At 33.1% G+C, this 27,007-nt stretch overlaps 1 pseudogene; it reads right to left on the reverse strand.

Annotated features, from left to right (window-relative positions):
- Positions 1-9,656: 9,656 nt before the first annotated feature.
- LOC141704524 (ent-kaurenoic acid oxidase 1-like) lies at positions 9,657-25,720 on the reverse strand (annotated as a pseudogene).
- Positions 25,721-27,007: the final 1,287 nt, after the last annotated feature.

Consider the following 27,007-nt stretch of genomic DNA (forward strand, 5'->3'; position numbering starts at 1 on the left):
TTATAAATTAAAACTTTTTTTAAAATAACAAAATTTTGACAATTAAAATTTTCAAATGAGTCCACTACTTTTTCTCTGCCTCTCTTTGTCACTAATTTATTGGTTAACATAAATAATTTTTACAATTTATATTCATTTTTTACTAATTTCATTTCCATGTTTTAGTTTTCCTGCCCACTTCCTTTTAATTCAAATGTTAAAGAAAGACAGAGGGAATATATGCTTGGTTTTATTCGTTTTATTTACTCATGTTCAGTGTTTCCCTCAAATTTAATAAAATATTTATTTCATTTTTCTCGTGCAATATAGTATATGCTAATTATGGCATCGAATTTTTGTTCTCCTTCCGTTGTATCCGTCCATTATAGGAGAAGAAAAGCAGCAGCACTGCACCGTTGATACATGTTATTCCGAAAAAATAATAAAAATATTTTTTTTTAGAATTTTTGATGAAAATTTCACTTTTAAAATTTTGGCCAAAAAAACGGTATAATATGCATTTATAAATTGGCTATTACTAATACACAATTTACAAATGGGTATTTTGTGTAAAAAAAGTTTTAAAAAAATAATAAATAATAAATAGAGATACGCATTCAAGAAATGTGTATCACCCCCTTTATCTTTGGTGATATGCATACAGGAAAAATGGTGTCTTGTGTTTTGCTTTTTGCTTTTTAATTTTTTTAACGTAACACTCATTTCATAAATGCGTCTTAAACTTATTCATTCTTCAAATATGTATTAAACGGGTATTTTTTATCATAAATTTTAAAAAATGATATCCTTGTCGCAATTTCTAAAAAAATATTTTTGACCTATCATATTCCCAAATGTAAAAGGCACATTGGCAGTATTAGTTCTTTTTCGGGGGTAGCTAGAAAATGAAGGCACTGAGTTGGACTCGGGTTGAGTTGAATTTGGTTTAACTGCAACCGATTTGTTGCTCGAGTTGGGTTAGATTACGAGCTGGGTTGGCGGGTTGGACTGCATGTTATGTTATAAGCTGAATTGGTAGTTGGGCCGGTGTTAAATCAAAAAATTAAAAAACAAAAAATAAAAATCATTTAAAATAATGAATAGAAAGAAATTAAATTACATCATTCTTCGTACTTTTTCTCTGCCAGAAAAGAAAAGAAAATTTCATTAAATAGAACGTAACATAGTTGGACATAGTTGGAACAAACTCCCAACTATCGATTCAATCATGTTGAAAAGTAAATAATATACTAAAAATAATTAGCTGATTTATTTCATATCGTTTAACACACATTATTTAAATATTTTTAAAGCTAAAAATGAAATCAAGATATCACAAACGTTCCAAACGACACTAACATCCCTGAACGCAACAATATCACAATTGAACTTATCACATAAAAATCATTGTTGTTCCGATGTTCAAAAATCTCAACGCATAAACTGAAATTGGAGGAGCGACACCTCAACCGCATAAACTGAAATTGGAGGAGCGGCATCCCAACTACATACATGCTGGATACCAGTTATAAATATGTCAAAAGTATAAACCCCTAACAGATGAACAATCTTTCGTTCCGAAAGGTGAGCTCTTATAAGAATCACCACGATCCCAATTTCAATACGAACTTTAAGTATAAAATACATTAATAAAATCATTCTCAAGAGATCCAACAACGAATAAATTCAAACATAATTAAACAAAAACGTCACAAAACACCCCAAAGGAGAGACAAAATAAACATTTCAAAAGGAGAGACACACAAATAGTAAAAAAAATGAGTTTCATCGTAGGAAAATCAACAAAAACAAAAGAAAACAAATGGGTTGGGGCTTTTCACCGGAGAATCCTGTGAAAGACCCTTGGCTAACTTGAGAAATGACAAAGATAAAAAACAAGAGACGGCTCTTCAAACCCTAGGAGAGAGTTCTTATGAGATCATCTCATTAATTATTAATAAATAATCATTAGCAATTATTTGGAGCGACATTTTAGCATATTTATTGAAATAAATATTAAGATTTGATCACTAGTAATTTAAAATATTATTTTATACGTGAACTTGATATATTTCAAAAAAATTATCATTTTGATGATAAGGATTTTGTATAATGATTGTTTTTGGAGTTTATACATAAAAAATTGTTATGAATCATTATTACAAGTACTCAATTGTCTATAATATTTATAAATAATATATTATGACAATTTTGGAATAATAATATTATACAAATAAATTTAAATTATAAATAAAAAATTTTGAAATTTAATTGAAATATAAATTTTTATATATATATATATACTGAGTTTTTGTCTTTGTGAACTGTGGGCTAGGTCGAATTGGGCCATGGGTTGGGTTTGAATCTTGACGGACTGGTTCATGAGTTGTGAAAATTGAACCCATAATCGGCAGTGAGTCTAACACGAATTGGTTCGGGTTGGGTTATTTGCGGTTCAAAAGCGCCGAATAATAACGAATAAAATATCGGGTCGGGCCGAACGGCTTGAATAAACCCGTCAATTTGACCACTCTATCCCTAAGATATTCAAGTACATGCAAAAATGAATGTTGAAAAAAAAACAGACACTTAATTCTTTAGTGATTACTAAAAATTAATTGAAGTCAAACAAATATTTTTACCAATTATATGCTCATAATTTTATTCACGGTGAGTAGTGAAATACAATCCACTGAAATTTTTAGCACAAATAAACTGTTAACTCACAAAACAAGATATGTTATTTTTCCGATCTATGCTATATTATTGAATCAAATTACCCAAGCCTGGATATGACCAAATGGGTTTTGTGATTTAGTTAAGATCAGTTTTTGGAATTTCATGTAATTAAACATTCAATGCTATACAAATTTATGTCAAGAAATTCAAATTGAATTTCTTAAATATTCATAAACGTAAGACTTGCTCTTTAATCAACCACCCTTTTATGACAAGGTTGAACGTATATAATATATGCATTAACTAACTTTTTGGCAAAAAAATCTGGGTGGCTTAATACTATGAATGTTACATCTATATTGGACATGAAGGTTCGTATGATTCCTTACACTACGCCATACATGGCATCTAGCACATCTAGCAACCCCAAATCTGTGTTACTATAGACCCCAAAAAAGGTTGCCTTAAATAGGTCTATTGCAATACTTTTTGAGTGCTGGGTGTAAGGTAGCAACACTTTTTGAGTGCTGGGTGTAAGGCAGTAACCATAGATATCTAATCTTACATCAGGGTCAATCTATGGTAACATAGCAAATATGTTGTTATAGATATCAGTTGCAACATGATTTTTATAGCATAACAACATATATTTTGTGTTGCAATAGAGTTACTAACTGACAAAAAAAGTGTGCCCCACATGTGGATGTATGGCCCAGGCGTGGGGCCCACAATATAAAACCGACGTTTGTAATAGAGCAGAACATTTAAAATCATAATTGACGAATCAGAAAATTTAGTTAAGGAACCCCAAAATTGGTTCCTTAAATGTATTCAAAATCCTTTTGATTTTTTCGAGCGAAAATGATTCAGCAATACTTTGAATCTCGACGAGATAAAACTCGTAAAACCATGTTTACGGAAATATCGTAAACAACAATAACTTGAAACAATGATTATGGACTGAATCATTATTCAAAACCGAACTCTTGATATTAATACTCATTTTGTTGTCATATCAAATTAGATATCAATACGAACTTTGATACTCACAGCATCCCATACTGAAGTCAACATCAATCATCAATATTATTACCACCTTTGATATTTAACAACAAACTAAGTATCAACATCAACCAGAATCTGAATTAAAACTGCATTTCACTTTTTATTCAAAACAGAAACAGTTGATAAATCATTTATTCTATGATTATCAAAACAATTTAGAAACAACAGTTTATATTGGAACCAATTATATTTCATGTTGTTCCTGATGATCGGTCACGAAATATAAAAATAAAAATATATTACATTTGTAAATTATATTTTCTAATAAAAAATAAGCCAACACCCATTCAATTACTATTTTTAATCACCAATTAAACATCTACCAACACCAATTAAAGAACATAATTTAAAATATACATGTACTTGAGAAAAATAACCATGAACCACCCATTACAAAATCGAAAAGAAAAACCTATACTAGTTCAAAAGGTACTCTTATAAAGCTAGAACAACAACATGTCATTCTTTTTTCACTAAAGGATTCCCTACAAGAAGATTGATCCGGTGACGAATTAGAACCCTCTAGCACCTTTTTAATGCTTGATGCATCAACTGTAAACATGAAGCTAGTATACGATATTTGCACGAACCATCAGGTCCCTGCAATACACAAATCAAAATTATAAAACTGAACAACCTTGTTATACGATACTTGTACGAACCATTGGTAGGATATTCATAACATTAGACTTATCTATTTTCTTAATATATATATATATATATATATCGCTGCATCTTGAATGAATATATAAAAATAATATGAAAAGGACTACCTGACTTAAGCTACAATTGGTTCAACCTAAATGCTGATATCATAAACAAACTGCGCTTTTGGTTCCAAATCTATAAATTTGTTAATACATTCCTGCATTAATCAAAGGGTTCACCATTTAAGTGCATATTTATATAGTATAATAATATGAAAGCAGGATAACCTTTTATCTGTTATATAACTGAACTCTGTAATTTATAAAATAAATTAGAAGCAGGAGAAGCTCGTATAAAGTATACAAATATTTATCAACCAATGCATATTTACTATATTTTATAAATAAAGAGTCCAAGTGAGCATAAGAACCCAAGCCCGTAATTTACACTATATAGCAAGATCTTCCAGTTGTACACATTTGGGTTTCTACAATAAATTATATAAAGAAAACTCAGGCCAACCGGTACCTTTAGATTTCAAATTTTATTGTCAATACATAATAAACATAAAGCACATATTCACGTATTATACTTCAGTTTAGCTTGATATTTTCAACCAGTCTTATAGTCAGAATACGTTTATCAAAAAGTAAAAAGAATGAAAGAAAACCAAGTCAACAAACCTGATGAACATGATACGTGCACCTGCAATTTCAGCCTTGAAAAATCTGTAACACGGACTAGTGAATTAGTAGATATTGAAAAAGTTATGATCCTCCAACTACTGATTTTCCCGAAGAATATAGGCACTCTGATCATGTCCAAAAAATTCATGAGCTAGAGAGAAAGGTAAACTCGTTGATGAACATGTCAAGTTTAATGCTAAGAAAGAGAGGGAATGATAATGCTATCAGTCAGATGATCCCATGTACGTTAAGTGCGTGTATGTTAAGTGCGTGCGAAGAGTTTAACATATTTCGACACGGTAACATTGCAACTTGCAAGTCTGCAACAACTGATAAGACCTCTTACCCTGAAAAATATTGGCTCCTCAGTCAGATGATCATATCTAAAGCATTATCTCCTCGTAATCCTGAAAAACCTCTTACCCTGGATGGAACATTATGTATAGTACACATCATCTTCACCGTCCTTCTCGACGTTCTGGTCTTTTCAGATTTTGGTTGACCAATCCTCTCTCCAGCAACTGAAGATGAGAAGCTCGTAAACTGAACCAAAGCCCTTGCCCTGACTCTAACAATATAACGTATACATCAGTACCATCGAAAAACAAGAACTCATCTCTAATATTTCAACAAAATTAAACTTCAGCTTATCTATAAGTTTCCACGTAGCAAATACAAAAGAGTACCAAAAAATATCAAATTTGTCTCTAAACTGTTTGACCTTCTCTTGCAAAGAACAAACTCATACAAAGACAATACATAATCACTTTTCAGAGTCGATAATTTCACAATTATAGTGATGATCTTCTCACAAACTGTATACATTCTCTCGATTAAAAACAAAAAAATAGCAACAATACACAATCACGTCCCAGCATCGACAAATTTACAATTTAACAAACAATTTTCAAACAAATTACAAGTAGCATCAATTACAAATTATCATTTCACTAAAACAAACTCAAATTAACATAATACAATCCAACAATCAACAAACACAATACAATCCAATAATCAACAAACACAATTAATCTAAAATTAAACACAAAAACAATCAAAGCATGTATGATGCACATTATAGGCTACAATTAGAGTGAACATGATTTTCTTAAATGCAGCATCAAGAACAAACAAAAGAAAATTAAATGTTGGAGTATTTGCAAAAATAAAGGCAGATACAAATAATATAATGTCAATAAATTAGATTATGACATTGAAATAAATGGATAAAATGATTTGATAACTATGTTATTGGATTATCTCGATACCTTCTAATATACAAGACTCAATTAGCGCAATTGAGGATAAAGAAGCCGAATTTTGGACCATATTCAGACCGACTTCGGGAGTCAGCACTATACTTCGCAACTATGTCGTCCTCTAGGCCAAGGTCTGAACCCAAATCTTCTACTCATAACCTAAACCTCTTAAACCTCTTGATTTGAACCAGAATTAGTTAATCGAAACTATTATTTGGAAAAAAAAATTGAACCCTAGTTGAACTAGTTGTCGAGAGAGAGAGAGAGATTAGAGAGAGGAGAATGAGATCTAGGGAGATAGAGTATAAAATAAACTGAATTTCCCCCTTTCCCTTTTTCAAAAATTTGGCTTCCCGATGTGTCCGAATTTAAACCGCCCAACTCAAAATTTTAGCCCAGCCCATTTCATTTACCTTACATTTTTTTCTTTATAATTTTTTAAATATTTAAATATTTTTTAATTAGATGCTTTATAATATTAACAATAATTTATTACTTTAAATTAATTTCTTAAAATTCAAAAATAATATAGACACCAAAATCAGTGATAATGCCATAATTTCATACATACTGCAACATTTTCTAAGGCAACACCATACAAAAGTGTGCAAATAGGTCATCTATGTTGTAGTGTTATATAGTTAAAATAAGGTATTTACAAATAATTTTATACAAGGTCACGTGGTGTTGATGATAAAAAAGGGTTGGTGCTGATGCACATTCTATATTTTTCATGGAGAAAGAACTAGAAGGTTGAATCTTCTTTCTTGTATTAAATTAAGAAACTAGCATACACGGGTCATTTTCTCGAATTTTTTTATCCATCATACAATTATAATATTCTTAGTTGTTTTCTTATTTGTAAATGTTTTACAATATCTAACGTATATCAAATACAAGTTGATTGTTTATTAATGTGTATTATTTTCATACAAGATATTACCAAATTATACAACATTTCTAATATAGCTCATTAAGCAATATATATATATATATATATATATATTCTTATTTGTGTTGTATAATTTGTATTTAATGAATCAATATAAACAGGATAGTCAGTGTACGTTTAAAATGAAACGATTAATTTTAATATGTAGAATGTCGTTAGTATATTTACAAAGAAAAAACTAAAAATTAACATATATGTTGAATACAGAGTTGACCAAAAAAATTAAATTTTATTTTAATAAACTTACGTACTGGTTTATATTTTTACTGAGTTCACTACTAACTTACAATTAACTTAAAAAGATAAAAAATGCATAACTGAAGTCAGAATGACTTGCAATTATAATATACAATAATGTAAAATTTACACTACTGTTAATATAAAAATTGATTTTAATGAAAAATGTTAGTTTTTGAAATTCAACGTATGTATGTGTGGAAAAATGTTAGTTTTTTTATTTACACTACTGTTAACAAAGTAGGATTAAATTGTATAAGTGTGTGTCAACATGTAAATTATCGTATGTTACATTTCTTAGTAAATTGCGATGGTTTCAATTATTTATATGCTAAATATCTGATTTATGTACATGTATAATCATTATTAACATCTAGTGAGGCAATTGATTACTTAAATAACATGTATTTATGATTATTCAAAAATTAAAATTATGTAATAAATAAATTGCGATAATTTATATTGGTATTCACATTATCACTGACAAACAATCCATATCTATTTTTTACGCAACCGATTATCAATCATGGTTGTAACATAAAAATAAATTATATATTGTAAAGACTTATTATTGATATTCATGAATTTTTTAAAAATTCAAAGGAAAAATTGTAATTATATCATTATTTAAACCACTTTTAAATTTCTTTCATTACGACTCTAATATTTCTTCATATAATAAATTGATAACATTGTATACTATTCTCCTAAAATTAAATATTTATCAATTCGATAAAGTTTTATAAATATGAATTGAACTGGATAATTCCTTCAAATTATTGAACAATATATATTTTCTTTAAATAGTATAAAATGCATTGAATCAAATGCTACAATATAGTATAGATATAACTTTTATTTGAATAATTCAAAATATTAAAAATAATTCAAAATATTTGCACAATATTACCTTGATCAATGAATATTACTAGTCTAAAAGAATTATTTTTAAAAAGCTAATTTTTTAAAATAAAAAATGAAAATAAATTGATTTAATATATCATCGTAGTTTTAACAAATCTCGTGAGATCTAATATCAAATTTTGAATATTTTTAAAATCGGGACAAGTCCCAAAAACAATAATATGCTACCAGTGAAGTTAGTAATTTTAATACAAATAATCAATTGACTTGATCCTATAAAGACCTCAAACACATTAATTTATATTAAAATAAGATATTAAAAAAATCACATTATTGGTAAGATATTCTCGCCGAGCTTTTAATTTAAATTTACTAAACGTAGAATGTGGCGATATTTTTCGAGTATTTTTTGAATAATGGGCCAAAGTTTGATTTCAAATTCGAAATAAATTAAAATGAATTGACTCATTATAATTCGAACTTATCTAAATATGTAATACCAATATATATTATTTATATATAAACGATTCTATTTTTAATTTTTTCTTTAAAAATTATATATGTACATTTTTATTATTTTTTATAAAAAAATATGTTAAAAATATATGAGATATATTTTAAACTAAAAAATGATTAATAAATAAGATAATAATCCATTTATGTACTATGCCTAAATATTCAAGTAACTAATTTTTTTGTGGAATTCAAATAACTATGTTTAAAGTTAAATAAAATATTAATTTAGCACACTTACATATTATGTGTATGATAAAAAACACATGTGACAATATGGTGTAGTGGTATGAGATTTTATATGTGAATGAAATATCTCAAGTTCAATTCCCACAAATCACATGTTTTATACAAATATTAAAAATATGGGTAGTTTAGTCTTTTCAATGAAACTTTTTAATCTCATGAATTTTATTCCCTTATTCTCCTATTATATATAGAAGAGCTATATGAGAAAGTAATAGATACTGAATTATTAGTATCTAGTACCGATACATATCATAAAATGATTTTGTGCCTGTGGAGACACAACAGTAAATTATGTGGCAAATTTTGATTGATTAATTTTCAATAATTATAATAGGGCCCTCTATATGCACAAAAATTTCACCAATGATAATTTTTCGACTCATAAAAGATCATTATTAAAATGTGTTCATGACACACACTAGACAAACCCATCATAAAAGAACTGTTGAAAATCACTTTTAAAATGTATGGGACTTGATAATGCACCAACTTTTCTTAGTCTTTATTTTTTAAATTTATGGTATCTCAAATTTCACTTGAAACTCTCCTAATTTTTCCCATACAGTTATCTTTAGGCCTGCAATGGGGTAAGAACATCAATGGACACTCAGGATTCTCTATTTCTACCCTGCAAATCAAGAACGAAAAACAGATTTACATTGATGATCATATGATATCACAAACAATAAATCATCCACATATATGAAAAGAATTGTACAAAAATTTACAAATATAGTTAACTACTTACTCATAGTTGAGAAAAAAATGATGAAGGAACACTGATATTTCAAGTTTCGCAAGGTCTTTTCCTGGGCAAAGTCTGCTTCCTGCTCCAAAAGGAATGAATGCTCCAGTTTTTGATGTGAAATCCTTTGAATTGAACATATAAGAATATGAAATAGAAAAATAACATGTGTTAGGAATATATGTGCATTAGTTTGATGATATGTTTAACAAAACACTTAAGTAGAAATCTAGTATTTGTAGCCTCAACGGATAAGACCATTTTGGCTATCCGTTGATGGTGTAGCTTTACTTAGAAATAAGTCTAGTGTTGTAGCACATTTCAGTCTCTGAATTTGAGATATAATTCTTAAATGTTGAGGGAAATTATAAGTCATATTGACTACTAGAGGATATGCAGATAGGAAGGCCAATTGTAAATATTTCATGCCTTGTAATCTTGTATAAATGAAATGGTGTCAACGGATAACTTAAAGACCTTCAACGGATGAGAAACAAAGCTTCAACGGATGTCTCTAAAGCTTCAACGGATAACATCCTTCAACGGATGAGTGCATCAACGGATAGAGCTTTAACTGCTAACACATCAACGGATAAAGCCATCAACGGATGAAGGCTTCAACAGATGTTCTGTTAAATAGCAGTTGACAAGTGGTAGTTGTACCTACAAACAGAGGCACATGGGTTGACAGAGACAACTGAGATGTGGTAGCCTAATTCAGGAATATCAGAAAAAGCAGCCGTTCTACTCTAGCATAAAGAGGCAATAGTCAACAATGCACTGGAGTAAAATGGAGTAGAAACAAGTGGAGAACTTATTTTATTATTGTACTTTTTATCTTTGTCTTCACTTGTAAACTTGGTGATATATAAACCAAGTAGCAGCTAGTAATTAGACATGAATTTTTCCAGAACTGTTTAGAAAAATCTTGAGAGAAAAATTATCTAGTTTGTACTAGGATGCAGCTGTGATCAACTTCTTGAATCACAGATTTTCTGAAATACCATCTCTGGTGGAACAACAATCCACCAGAAAAGTTTTTAAGGTCTGTTGTGTTCTTTACATTAGTGTTTGAATATATATCTGTCTGTATTAGCTTAAAGCAATTCATACACTTGTTTATCTTAAACACATAGCCTTTGAAACTGCTCAAAACTTGAAAAAGTTTTGAGATTTACATTCAACCCCCCTTCTGTAAATCTCATTGTTAGTTCATTAGGAATAACAATTGGTATCAGAGCAAGCTCTTGACACACAAAGAGTTTAAAGATCTTGGAAACTAACAAAGATGAGTAAGAAGGATATTGAAGTAAAAATCCCAGTTCTTGACAAAGACAGTTATCACCATTGGAAGGTGAAAATGCACCTTCATCTACTCTCCCAAGATGAAGGTTATGTAAACTGCATTGAGAATGGTCCTCACATTCCCCACAAAGTAGCCACAGTTGCTACAGCCACAATTGCTGTTGGTCAATCCATTCCAAAACCTAGAGCAGAATGGACAATGGAAGACACAGAAGAAGTCCACAAGGATAAGAAGGCTATGAACATTTTGTTTAATGGTCTTGACAAGGATATGTTTGATAATGTGATAAATTGCACAACTGCCAAAGAGGTTTGGGACACAGTTCAGCTACTGTGTGAAGGTACAGAACAAGTAAAAGAAAACAAAATGCAGCTTCTCATTCAACAGTATGAGTATTTTCATTTTGAAGAAAATGAATCTTTAAATGACACATTCAATAGATTCCAAAAGCTGTTGAATGGACTGAAGCTGTATGGTAGAGTGTACCAGGTGAAGGATTCAAATCTTAAATTTTTAAGATCCTTGCCAAAGGAATGGAAACCCATGGCTGTCTCCTTAAGAAACTCTCAAGATTATAAGGACTTCACTCTTGAAAGATTATATGGAATCTTGAAGACTTATGAACTAGAGCTGGAACAGGATGAGGTATTGGAGAAGGGAAGAAAGAAAGGAGGTTCAGTTGCCTTGGTAGCTGATAATGAGAAAGAATGCAGACAAGAAACTGTGAGATCTACATTAAACTCCAAAGATGGCACAAGCAAATCAGAATCAAGCAAGGGTAAGGAGCAAGTTGCTGAGAATGAAGACAACTCCAGCCAAGATGACTCTGATGGTATTGATGAGCATCTTGTATTTCTGTCCAGAAGATTTGCAAAGATGAAATTTAGGAAAAACACTAGAGCCACTAAATCTCATAAGAACATGGTGGACAAATCCAAGTTCAAGTGTTTCAATTGTGGTATAAGTGGACACTTTGCAAGTGAGTGCAGAAAGCCAACTTCTGAAAAGAAGAAATTTGACCAAGTAGATTACAAAAAGAAATATTTTGATCTGCTCAAGCAAAAGGAGAGGGCTTTCATTACTCAAGAAAAAGACTGGGCAGCTGATGGAGAAGAAGAGGATGAAGATGCGGAATATGTCAACTTGGCTCTCATAGCTGATTCTGAGGAAAATGAAGTTAGTTCATCAAGCAACCAGGTAATCACTACTGATTTAACACAGCTTACTAAAGAAGAGTGCAATGATGCTTTTAATGACATGTCTACTGAACTGTATCATTTGCGTGTGTCTCTTAAATCTCTTGCTAAAGAAAATAGTAGGATTAAAGAGAACAATTTGTTTTTAAGTGATAGAAATGCTGTGTTAGAAGATAAGTTGATTGACCTAGAGAAAACTAAGCTACATTGTATATCTATTGAAAATGAACTAGCTGAATCTGTTAAGAAAGTAGAAATACTTTCTAATCAATTAGAGAGAGAGTAAGAGGTGATTAAAGCCTGGAAGACATCTAGGGATGTTAGTGCTCAAATTGCCAAGGTCCAAGGAATTGAATCATTCTGTGAGACTGCCTGGGATAAAAACAAAAAGAAAATGGAATTAATTGATGGGCTGTCAACAAATGTGGAATCAACGGATGATGAAAGTTATCCGTTGAAGGAAGAAAAGGAGCATCCGTTGAAGGTTTCTCAATTAAAACAGGCAGATGTTTCTAAAAGTGAAAATCTAAAGAAACTCAACAAAAAGTTTGGTTCAACTTCCAAGAACTTTGTCAAAGAAGAAGCAAGCACATCCAAAGATTTCAGTAAGGTGAATATAGGACATATGACCTTAGAACAGTTAAAGAATAGGCTCAAAGTGGTTGAGGATAAAAAGGAAACTAAAAGGAAATCTAATAGAAATGGGAAGGTAGGGGTTAACAAACATAACAATTACACACCTGATAAGTATGCTCCTAGAAAAAGCTGTGTGCATTGTAGTAGTGTTAATCATCTATCTGCTAATTGCAAATCTATTAAGAAAACTCCCATTCCTGTACCCTCTTCCATGCCTAATATTTCTGCATCACCTCTGCATGCTATGCCTGTTATGTCTCATCAGAATCCTTATGCACATTTTGCTAACATGCCATATTTTAACAATCCTTATCTTGCTGCATTTAGTATGCCTCAAATGCCATACAATATGCCAATATGGAATAACATGCTTGCACAATCCATGCCTTATCAAATTCCAAATGTGCTAAATGATTCTGTGACTAACCCTACACCTCAACCAACTACATCTAAGATCAAGGTTGACTCAAAGTTACCTAAGTCTAAAGATGCAGAAGGAATGAAGTCTAGGAGAAAGGCTAACAAGAATGGACCCAAGGAAACTTGGGTACCAAAATCAACTTGATTGATTTTATGGTGTGCAGGGAAAAAGAAAAAATCTATGGTACTTGGACAGTGGCTGTTCAAGACACATGACAGGAGATTTCTCCCTGCTCACAGAGTTTAAGGAGAGAGCTGGCCCTAGCATAACCTTTGGAGATGACAGCAAAGGGTTTACTATGGGATATGGCTTGATTTCAACAAGGAATGTCATAATTGATGAAGTTGCATTAGTTGATGGTCTCAAGCACAACTTACTGAGCATCAGTCAACTATGTGATAGAGGGAATACAATTTCCTTCAATTCAGAAGCCTGTGTTGTCACCAGTAAGAAAGACAACAAAGTGGTTCTAACTGTAGTTAGAAAAGGAAATGTGTACTTAGCTGACTTCAACTCTATAGATGCAGAATCTATTACTTGTCTCTTCAGCAAGGCAAGTTCAGTTGAAAGTTGGCTATGGCACAAGAAGCTATCCCATTTGAATTTCAAGACAATGAATGATCTAGTCAAAAAGGACTTAGTTAGAGGAATTCCTCTTGTTGAATTCTCAAGGGATGGTTTGTGTGATGCTTGTCAGAAAGGCAAACAAAGGAAAACATCATTCAAAAAGAAGCTTGAAACAACAATTGATGAACCATTACAGCTGATACATATGGATTTGTTTGGACCAGTCAATGTATTGTCAATTGCAAGAAAAATATATTGCTTGGTGATTGTAGATGATTTCTCAAAGTTTTCATGGGTCTATTTTCTTGGATCAAAGGATGAAGCAAGTGAAATCATTATCAATCACATCAGGCAAGTCAGTAATCATCCTGGCTTGAAGGTTAGGAATATCAGGAGTGACAATGGAACTGAGTTCAAGAATTTGACAATGAGGCTGTTATGTGAAGAAAATGGAATCATGCATGAGTTCTCAGCTCCAAGAACACCTCAGCAAAATGGGGTAGTTGAAAGAAAGAACAGATCTTTAATTGAGGCTGCCAGAACAATGCTTGAAGAATCAAAGTTACCAACATATTTCTGGGCTGAAGCTGTTAATTGTGCCTGCTACACTCAGAATATTTCTTTGATCAATCAAGCTAAAGGCATGACTCCTTATCAGTTGTTCAAGAGAAGAAAACCAACTCTAAACTTTCTTCATGTCTTTGGATGTAAATGCTTTATACTGAGAAATCAATTTGACCATAAAGGGAAGTTTGATGCAAAGGCTGATGAAGGGATATTTGTTGGTTACTCAGCTGGAAAATCTTATAGGGTCTACAATCTAAGAACCAACATTGTTATGGAATCTGTGCATGTTGTGTTTGATGATAAAAAGATTGATGGACTAACAGATGAGGGACACCATGAAAGACTCAAATTTGACAACATTGAGATATATTGTGATGATAGTGAAGAGGAGATTGATGGAAATGACACTTCAAAAGGGATTCAAGATATGCCCTTGGATAATGCACAAAATACTGCATCCGTTGAAAGTCAGAATTCTGCATCCGTTGAAAGAGGCAATGCAGTATCCGTTGAAAGACATAATGCATCATCCGTTGAAGTACATAATGAAGCATCCGTTGATCATAGTTCATCAACGGATAATCGATTTACATCATCAGTTGATAGAACTCCAAGTTCCCTGCAAAGGACCAACAACTCAGGGGGAGTTTCAACTGATCAACACTCTGTCTCACATCACGACAATACTGAGGCCACCTCATCTAGAGCACATCTTCCACCTCAAAGGAAATGGACCAAGAATCATCCCTTTGAACTGATCATTGGTGTTGCATCATCTAAAGTGCAAACAAGAAAAGTTACTCAAAATGAATGTCTGTATAGTAGTTTTCTATCTCAGGAGGAACCTAAGAAAGTGGAAGAAGCCTTAATGGATCCAGATTGGATATTAGCTATGCAGGAAGAGCTGAACCAATTTGAGAGAAATAAAGTTTGGAAGCTGGTACCCAAGCCAAAGAACAAGAGTTCCATTGACACAAAATGGGTATTCAGAAACAAGATGGATGAAAATGGCATTGTCATAAGGAATAAAGCCAGATTGGTTGCTAAAGGCTATTCTCAACAAGAGGGAATAGATTTTGATGAAACATTTGCTCCAGTTGCAAGACTTGAAGCCATCAGAATCTTTCTAGCCTATGCAGCTAATGCCAATTTCAAAGTCTATCAGATGGATGTCAAGAGTGCATTTCTAAATGGGGAATTGGAGGAAGAAGTTTATGTAAGCCAACCTCCAGGTTTTGAAGATCAAAATTTTCCAAACCATGTGTATTATCTGTTGAAAGCACTCTATGGACTAAAGCAAGCACCTAGAGCCTGGTATGAGACTTTGTCAAAGTTCCTTCTAGATAATCATTTCACAAGAGGTACTGTTGACAAAACTCTCTTCTTTAGAAATGTTAATGGCTCTAAGATACTTGTACAAATTTATGTAGATGATATTATATTTGGATCTACAGATGATAAGCTTTGTAAAAAGTTTGCTAAATTAATGCAAAGTAAATATGAAATGAGCATGATGGGAGAGCTAACTTACTTTCTTGGGTTACAAGTTAAACAAGTTAGTAGTGGAATTTTCATTAGTCAAACTAAATATATTTATGATCTTTTAAAGAAGTTTGACTTAATGGATTGTTCACCTGCAAAAACTCCCATGGCCACTGCCACTAAGCTTGAATTAAACAAGGCTGAAAAGTCTGTGGATATTACAAGTTATAGAGGCATGGTTGGCTCACTTTTATATTTAACTGCTAGTAGACCTGATATAATGTTTTTTACATGTCTCTGTGCTAGATTTCAAGCTGACCCTAAAGAATCTCACTTAGTGGCCATTAAAAGAATTTTCAGATATCTCAAGGGGACTCCAAATCTAGGAATTTGGTACCCTAGAGAGTCTGGTTTTGATCTAATTGGCTACTCAGATGCAGATTATGCAGGTTGCAAAATAGACAGGAAAAGCACAACAGGCACCTGTCAATTTCTAGGGAACAAGCTTGTATCATGGTTCAGCAAGAAGCAGAATTCTGTTTCCACATCAACAGCTGAAGCTGAGTACATTGCAGCTGGTAGTTGCTGTGCACAAATACTATGGATGAGGAACCAGTTATTTGACTATGGTATGACTGTTGACAAAATTCCAATATTTTGTGACAACACAAGTGCCATTGCCATTACTGAAAATCCAGTGCAGCACTCAAGAACCAAGCACATTGATATCAAGTACCACTTCATTAGGGAACATGTGATGAAAGGTACAGTGGAACTTCATTTTGTTCCAAGTGAACAACAAATTGCAGACATATTTACCAAGCCACTTGATGAATCAACATTCACAAGATTGGTAAGTGAGCTAGGTATGCTTAATTACTCTTAAAATTCATGTCCTTATTGTAATTTGATTTGAAGCCTGAAATGTATTAGTTGCTAGAAAAAATTTGATTTTTAACACAGATTATTCCATCAACGGATATTCCCTATCCGTTGAAAGTCAAAATTGTTCTGTCAACGGATGTTCATTATCCGTTGAAAGACATATACATTTCTGGAAATTTTTATCCGTCAACGGATAAAACTGAAGTGCTCTTCAACGGATGACAATTTACTTTATCCGTTGAAATATCACATCAGTTGATTCAGGTGTTTCACAGCCGTTGATTCTATTGTATTAACCGTTGATACTCATACATACAGCTGTATGTATTTGTTTTAAAGGTAGTTTTTAGAATACTTACAGTTTATTCTTAAACGACTGAAATTCACTTACATATATTTATTGTTTAATCTTTTATTTATGCTTTTTAATTTGAGAAAGTATATAAGCCCTTCTCATTTTTCATTTTTACTTTACGCTTTCTTGAAATTTCAAAGCTTTTACCATTTTCTCTCTGCAAAACCTTCAAGTTATTCTCTGCAAATTCTACTCACAACAATGGCACCAGTAGTAAAGATTATGTCTCAATCCGGATTCATCTATGAGAAGAACAATTTCATAGCTTTGGTAGAAAAGAATGAAGCCCATTCCGATTATCACAAAATGATGGACTTCATCAAAAACTGTAAACTTAGCTATGCAATGCTGGAAGCCCCAACGATTTACTATGAAGTAGTTGAGGAGATTTGGACAACTGCTCAGTTCAACTCAATAGATATGACTATCTCCTTCACCCTCAAAGGTAAAAATCACTGTGTTAACTGTGATGATTTACTAGCATGTTTTAAATTACCTGAGAACAATGCCATGACACCACACACTGATAATGATGTATCCAGCATGTTAGATTCCAAAGGTTATTCTCTTAACTCTGCTAGTTTAGGGAGTATTCAAAGAAAAGGCCTTAGGAAAGAATGGAGTTTTCTTGGGGATGCCTTTATCAAGGTTTTCTCTGGGAAAATTAGCAATTTTGATGCCATAACTTCATCTCTTGTTAATATGCTCTATATGCTTGTTTCTGATAGGTATTTTAATTTTAGCAACTATGTTATGCTAGAATTAGGTACTAGATTAGGTAACAAAGCTAATAGATCTAATAACATCTATTATGCTAGATTCTTTATGTTATTGGCTAACCATGTTGCTGAAGGTTTGGTCATAACCAATGAGAATAATAAACTCAAGTGCTGGGCACAAGAGAAAAGAGTTCTTGCAGATTTATTGAGAATGGATCTCAACAGCAGTGTGCCATTGGTATATTTACCAATCATGAATGCACCACAGGTAAGTGAGGTAATTGCTTCTACAACTCCTACTTCTTCAAACCCCTCTATTTCTTTATCTTCTAGTGTGGCCATGGAATCTGTGACAATGCCCCAACAGATTCCTACCAAGGTCACCAAAACTAAACTTTCAAAATCAAAGACAAAGAAAACTACCTCTGTTGTTTCTCAAAAGACAACAGTTGTAACATCTACCATTAACCCTGAGGGGAGTGAACAGGGTGTGAGTGGTGAGGGGAGGGGTGAATATCAAAGAAACCCCCAGGATAAGGAAGGAGAGATAAGTGCTTCCCAAGCTAGCCAAGCCACAGTTTCTCAAAAAGCTGTGGTGGTTGAAAGGGTTACTAGCATATCCCTAGCTGCATCCTCCCAAAAGGATGTAACTATTGAAAATAGTTCCCAACCAGGAACACAGAACAAACTAGGGAGGGACAATAAAGCCAAACACTCACCAACAAAAGCCTTTATTAGAAGAAAGAGAGCCAGAACCCAATCTTCTACACAGGGTACACACACTGCACAGATACATCCATCTGTATCTATGCCTTCTCAAACTCAGTTTGATGTGGCTCCAACAAATGTGGAGTCACAGCCCCATTATCTCACAATTAACACACATCAATCACCACACACTTCTTCACCATCTCTAGATGTGGATATGTTATTCCCATCAATTCCTGATTCTCCCTCTTTACAACTCAGGGAGGAGCCCCACTCAAATACAGGTGATCATCATCTTTTAGATGATTTGTTGGATCACCCGCAAATTCTTTCAGATGTAATTGAAGGATCTGTGTCACCAAAACTCATATCAATCTACACAGATTCAACAGTTATATCACTTTCAATTTCAACTTCTTTTCCTTCTTCAACGGATATCACTCATCCGTTGACAAGTGGTTGTTCTTCAACGGATAAGCTTAACAGCAGTTATCCGTTGATACCATCAGTTTCACCTTCAACGGCTATTTCGCATCCGTTGATAGTCTCTACACACACAACTGAAACAATTCCAAGTGTAGAAGACTTGATTACTGTACAATCACTTCTAGGACTGAGGGAAGGGAGTGACAATTTGAGTGAGAGGCTGGGTTGCTCCCAGGCAAAAGGAGAGATTGAGAGCTCAAATATGCATGCTATTTTTTCCAGCATGGCAAAAGTAAGTGAGAGGAGTACCACCTTAGTAGGTGAAGGTGAGGGAGTGAGTTGTGTGAGCCAGGGGGAGCCCCTGATGCAAGAACATAGAGAAAATGAGAGAAAAGCAGGGACAGCAGATATAAGGATGGATCCAGCCATTGCTAGTGAGTCAATGATTGTGAATGATGCTGAAAAGGAAAGACAATTTCAGCAACATTACAAAGCTGTAATTGATAACATTTCCTTGGATGCTGACACTTTTACTCATCCTGTTTCAGCCTATCAATTATTGGCTGCACAGGGCAATGTGGAGGCAGAAAAGACACTACATCTAGTACATACAACAACATCTCTTCAAAGGGACAAAGCTGCTATTAACAAGATGCCTTCAAAAGCTGGTGAGTCATCTGAAGAATTTGGAGTAAATTCTGATGATGATGACTTTGTTTCTTCTGATGGAAGCATGAACTTAGGGGGAGATGAAGGCCCTAGTTCTATTCCAAATCTACCTGAATGGGCCTTAACAAAGGAGTATACAACAGGGCAATTCAATGTCTCCTTAGTCAAACAAATCAATACTATCCAACAGGCCATTCAGAAAACTTCTCATGCAGGTACAAATGCTATCCTTACAGCTCACTGGGACTCACTGCATCTCATGAAGTTGCAGCAAGTAAGACAGAATCTGAGTATGGATGAACTCAGAAAGGATATTGCTGACTTGAAATCCTACAATTCTGAAAAATTGGATTCAGTCATGCCCTATGGTACAATGCAGGACATTTTGTTGAGATTGAAAAAGGAATCACATACTGAAAAGAGGCTGGCCAAATTGGAAGACAGAGTTCAAGTTATTGAAGATTCTGTGGCCACCATTCTTCACAACCAACAATCTCAAACAAATCTACTTATGCAGCTGGCAAAAGCACAGGGCTTGACCCCTCTCCTTGATGATAACAAAAAGGGGGAGAGTAAAAGGGAAGGGGAAGGAGAGCCATCTACAAAAATCCAAATATCTAAAGTGCTAGTTCCTGCCATCACTACTTCTCCAATCATTCAAATCAAAGGAAAGCCTGATGGAATTGATTTAATCCAGCTAGCAGCAGCTGAAATTCAAGTGAAAGAGCAAAGGAGGAGAATTGATGAAAGGGTGCAACAGTTGTTTGGCTCTACACAAGATAAATCAAGATCTGTGAAACATAGCACAAATGTTGAACCAATCAATATGGAGCACAAGCCAGAAAGGAGAAATAAGGTTGGAGAGACTTCTTTCAAGAATCTAAAACCTATGGTTCTCAAGCCCAACACTAGATCCAGCAAGGACTCCACAAAGAACCCTCTAGACTTTGCTCAAATGGAAGAAGTGGACTTTCCTCTTCCAAAGCCTGATGAAGACAAAGTTTTGGGTGCTAGCATCATAAAACACAAGGAGACCATGGATGAGGCAGTAAGGAGAAACATGGCTATTATCTTTAGAGAGGGAAAAAGCATATGTGTGATGCAAGGACATCCAAAATTCTCAATAGCCAAGAGGGAAGAAACCAAAAGGTTAAAGAAAGAAGCTGAAAAACTCAAGGCTGACAAAAGAGCACAAGCAAAGCTTGAACAAAAGCTAAAGTCAAGTCTAGTTGAAAATGAGAAAGAAATTGAAGTCAGGGGTGAAGACAAGATTGCAAACTTAGATGAGGTTTTTGGGAGTATATTTGGTGAAAGTATGGAGGAAAAAGAGGAATGGCAGAAGGGAAACAGAAGAAAGGCCAAGGCACATAGAAGGAGTGAAGGCAACACTGAAGAAACTAAATCTCTACCTTCCATACCTGAACCCTTTGTTGCTGATCCCACTATAAACATCCATGGTGAACCAATCATCCTAAAAGAGGAACCTATTGATTGGGACACCATCAATTTGCCTACCTTTTTAACCACTCTTCCACTACCAAAGAAACAGAAAAGAAAATCCAAATCTACACCTCCCCTAAACTCTAAGAAATTCACTCAAAAACATAAACCTAACCCTAAGCCACCCATTTCTAAAGATGATTATGTTCACATCTGTGACATAAAAGAAATTTCAGACATTGAACTCTATCTGGATGAGCTGGAGGATGTAAGGGGAATTGCTGCCTACAGACAACTACCAGAGAGATTGGTGTTCAGATACAAAGGAGCTGGGGAAAGAACATGGCCTCTCTACAGGATTCTGAATGAAGGCTACTCTACCTTGATTAGAGTCTTTTCAGCCATACAAAAGGATTCTGGCTTTACCAGGACTGCCAAGACTGAAATTCTCAACAAGATTGCCAACATAAGGAAAACTTGGAGGGAGCCCAATGCTTTGCCCAGAACCTTACTCATTCAAGAAAGGGGAACTACAATTCACAAATCACCTCATTGGTTGATGGAATTCAGAGATGATAAAGGAGTCAGAAGATTTTTCAGACTTGAAGACCAACTCAAGATTGCCAGTAATGAAACTCTCAAAGAAATGCAATCTAAGTTGGATATCAGTGATGAAGATGAAGCTGAATTCTTCAGACAACTCCAACTCCAAATTGAGGAAAATGACAAAGGGCTAGGAAAGAAAACCAGGGAACAAAGAAGAAAAAGATGATTTGCTCAGGCTAGAGGAGCACCCTTGGAAATACTGTAAATCTTCAATTACCTTCTAGTACATACACTTTTGCAGCACTTTTAAATTTCTGCTTAGTTTCAGTTCATATATTTGTTAAGTGTTTTGTTATCATCAAGTTAACCTTGAATTTATGTCTACAATTCTTATAGACATAAATAGGGGGAGATTGTTAGGAATATATGTGCATTAGTTTGATGATATGTTTAACAAAACACTTAAGTAGAAATCTAGTGTTTGTAGCCTCAACGTATAAGACCATTTTGGCTATCCGTTGATGGTGTAGCTTTACTTAGAAATAAGTCTAGTGTTGTAGCACATTTCAGTCTCTGAATTTGAGATATAATTCTTAAATGTTGAGGGAAATTATAAGTCATGTTGACTACTAGAGGATATGCAGATAGGAAGGCCAATTGTAAATATTTCATGCCTTGTAATCTTGTATAAATGAAATGGTGTCAACGAATAACTTAAAGACCTTCAACGGATGAGAAACAAAGCTTCAACGGATGTCTCTAAAGCTTCAACGGATAACATCCTTCAACGGATGAGTGCATCAACGGATAGAGCTTTAACTGCTAACACATCAACGGATAAAGCCATCAACGGATGAAGGCTTCAACAGATGTTCTGTTAAATAACAGTTGACAAGTGGTAGTTGTACCTACAAACAGAGGCACATGGGTTGACAGAGACAACTGAGATGTGGTAGCCTAATTCAGGAACATCAGAAAAAGCAGCCGTTCTACTCTAGCATAAAGAGGCAATAGTCAACAATGCACTGGAGTAAAATGGAGTAGAAATAAGTGGAGAACTTATTTTATTATTGTACTTTTTATCTTTGTCTTCACTTGTAAACTTGGTGATATATAAACCAAGTAGCAGCTAGTAATTAGACATGAATTTTTCCAGAACTGTTTAGAAAAATCTTGAGAGAAAAATTATCTAGTTTGTACTAGGATGCAGCTGTGATCAACTTCTTGAATCACAGATTTTCTGAAATACCATCTCTGGTGGAACAACAATCCACCAGAAAAGTTTTTAAGGTCTGTTGTGTTCTTTACATTAGTGTTTGAATATATATCTGTCTGTATTAGCTTAAAGCAATTCATACACTTGTTTATCTTAAACACATAGCCTTTGAAACTGCTCAAAACTTGAAAAAGTTTTGAGATTTACATTCAACCCCCTTTCTGTAAATCTCATTGTTAGTTCATTAGGAATAACAACATGTACATGTGTCTTTGTGCGTAAATGTTATTCAAAGAGAGAATATAACTTACATCCCATCGCGATGGATTGAATTTCATAGGCCCATGATATATTTCTGAATTATGGTGAACAGATCTAAACCATACTAAAGTTTTCCAACCTTTGGGAATCAAATAACCTGTCCAAAAAATTTTAATTTGTTCATACAATTGATTTCATATAACAAGGCAACTATTATGTAATCTTAAATTATCCATTATATATGACTTACCGTTTAATTTCACATCCTTTTTTGCCTCTCGAAAGACAGTTAGTGACAACGTTATTACGCGAAGTGTTTCATCGATGACCTATGTTACAAGACCAATAAACTGAGTATTATTTATAAAATAAGTACACTTTTTAAAAGAACCGAACTACATGATAAGAAATAAAAATGAACAAAATAAAATACCTTTGACAAATAGTCCATTTTTCTAAATTCTTCAAATGTTATTCCATTTTCATTAGGTGATTTGTTCTGCGCTATAGCTTTTTGCTCTGCCTACATTATGTTCAAACTTTATAATTAGAAATATCAATTAAGATTCACTATCACCCACATGTACATAAATAATTACCTTGGCTTTTTAAAAAGTTTCAGGATTTTTTTGCAAGAAGACAGTAGCCCACATAATAGTATGCCCAGAAGATTCATGACCAGCATTCAAGTACATGATGAGTACATCAATAATTTCATCATCATTCAAGTTCCTACCATTTTCATCTTCAACAAATAACAGAGCATCCATCATATCTTTTTTTATTGATGCTGAATCATTCTTTATTCGTGATCTACGTTCATTCACTATGGACTGAAAAATAGCTACAAGTTTCTTTCGTGCCTGAAATTGATAACATAATTATTAATTATAAATGACATGTATAAATTATTTAAAGATAAGCTTAATATAAAAACATACCTTAAGTGCCCTGTAGTACGCAAATCCAGGAATATTTATCGCAATGGCTCTAACTCCATGGTTAAGTGCAGTATACTATCTTTCGAGTGCTTCAAGTACCTCACTTTCAGAGCTCAAAAGAATGTAAGTAATAATGCGAAAACTAAGCTTCCTAACCTCTGTCAAGAACTCAATTTTCTCCATTTTGGACCACTTATCCAAAGCCGATTTAACCATATATTCAATGTAATACATATATACCGAGAGATTCTCTTTACCATTTATGGGTGCTGCTGTTAAGCGTCGCAGTCGTTTGTGTTCGTCATAAGAAAGACCAAAGAATGATTTTTCACCCATAAGTTTGATTGTGGATGCAGGCCATCCTGACATAAATGCATCATCATCTGTTAAAACTCTTTTGCAAGTTTCAGGTGTTGTAACCATAACACTTGGGTTCCCAAACATAAACACCTTGTAGACACCAGTTTTCCCAAATCTGTGATTTATAAGAAGCTGGGAACATTTTAGTAAGAAAAATCACTAGAAACTGTTCTATATTAAAGTCAAGCCTCGACAAATGAATACACTTGGGACAATAAAATTGTATTCGTTTAACGAAATTGTCCATTTATTGAGCTAAAATATATTGTCACCGTTATTCTTGGGACCGTAAAAAGTTATTTATTTGATGTGATTACTCGTTAATCGAATATTTTTTTATTGAGATTTTATTGTTTAAGTGTACGCAAGTGCTACTAAAGTTAACATTGTTACCTTATAACATGTCCATTGGTGTGCTAAATTGGTAACTATGTTTACATATCATAGTACCAAAAATAAAATTTATCAATCCAATAGTGTGCTAAATATTGTGCTAAAAATAGAAGAATGTTACAGTTTGTGCCTTATATAGAACAAAATAAAGCATTGTGCTATATTTTTTCTCTCATCGAAAAGTCAAAGAAAGAAGCAACTAGATAAATGCTTGGGAGACATAATTTTAATTTAGCAGCAAAAATCAACTTTTTGGTGTTCAAATATAGCATTGGTTCCGTCTATTTTAGCACAACCTTAAAATGCTTAGAGCATCTGCAATGGTATAGAACCCTTAGTTAAAATCACATGTTATAGATAATATGTAGATTTTGCATCACTGCAATGCACAATACTCCTTAGCAAAAAATTTAGATAATAATTCATTATTGGTTATATTTTTTTTTTCGTAAGGTATAATTTTACTTAACTATTATTATACCTAACACCGTTGGATCATTTGTAGAATCTATAGCTAAAATAATAATATTCAATCAATTTTTAAATGAATTTTGGTCACTCAACTGACCAAAAACTTGTAGTTGGGTCATTCAACTCAAAAATATTTTAGTCACACCAGTTTACTCTAAAAGTTTTTATTCAGGCCAGTCTTCGTTACATTCTGTTAAAAACTTAATATATTGCTCACTAAGCTTAGTGACTTAACTTAAATAAATCCACAGTGACATGTACAGTCAGATAAAACGTCATTTTGGTCATTTAACTGACTCAAAACATGCAATTTGGTCATCAAACTGAAGAATTTTTCATTCAGGTCACTGGCCATTACGTCCATTAAAAACTGAAAAGAAAACCAAACGAGGACCTCTCCTACAACCCCTCTTTTCTCTCTTAAAAAATTCATGCTTATTTAACCTAGATCAATTAAGAGCTAAATTTTAATTAATGAATAAAAAAAGATGTAGGTAAAAATATTTATGAGGGAATAGTTAGGGTTCCTTGAAATTTAGGAGATGACTTGACACTATATTATAATTGTTCTGTATAACTTTCTTAAAAGTTAAATTGGAAAGCAAAATAGGATAACTATTAGACATTTCGACTAGTTCTAAACAGATTTAGGAAGATAGATTAGAGAAAATATAAATTACGAAGTACATGTACTGGTTAAGATTTAAATTTAACAATATAAAAGGCTAAGATGAGACAAAGGTCAATTAGAAAAATGGTTTTGTGCAACTTGTATGCTGTGATAGACACTGTATTTTTAAAAACCATTGATGTTATGTTTGTGTATTTTTGTGTGTAAAAACCATTGATGTTATGTTTGTAAAACCATTGATGTTATGTGTAAATCGATCTCTTAAAAAAATTGTGTGGAAAATCATTGATGTTATGTTTGTGTATTTGTCACATTTATTTACATGTTTCGAAATTTTTTAAGAGAGAAAAAAGGGTATGTAAAAGAGCTCTTCGTTCGGTTTTCTTTTAGTTTTTAATGGATGTAATGATAGTGACCTGAATGAAAATTTCTTCAGTTTGATGACCAAATTGCAAGTTTTGAGCCCGTTGAGTGACCAAAACGCCACTTTATCTGACTGTACATGCCACGTTGAATTTATTTAAGCCAATTTACCAAGCTTAGTCGACAATCCGTCAAATTTTTAACGGAATATAACGGCGAGTGACCTGAACGAAAATTTTTAAGAGTAAAATGATGTGACTGAAAGTTTTCTGAGTTGTATGACCCAACTGCAAGTTTTCGGTCAGTTGAGAGACCAGAACGTCATTTGACCCTCAACTAAATATTGGCAATATCAGTGGAGATCAGAACATCTCCAATGGTGTAGACCTATGAGCTAAAATCACATGTAATAGATAATATGTAAATTTTGTATTAGTCAAATGCACAATACACCTGAACAAAAAATTTAGATGTTAATTCATCATTGGCTATATTTGTTGAATCAAGTTTCATTTATAATTTTACTTAACTAGTATTATACCTACGATCGTAGGAGCATTTGTACTACCTTT

Source organism: Apium graveolens, chromosome 2, assembly GCF_009905375.1.
Source record: "Apium graveolens cultivar Ventura chromosome 2, ASM990537v1, whole genome shotgun sequence".
In the NCBI taxonomy this organism is placed as follows: domain Eukaryota; kingdom Viridiplantae; phylum Streptophyta; class Magnoliopsida; order Apiales; family Apiaceae; genus Apium; species Apium graveolens.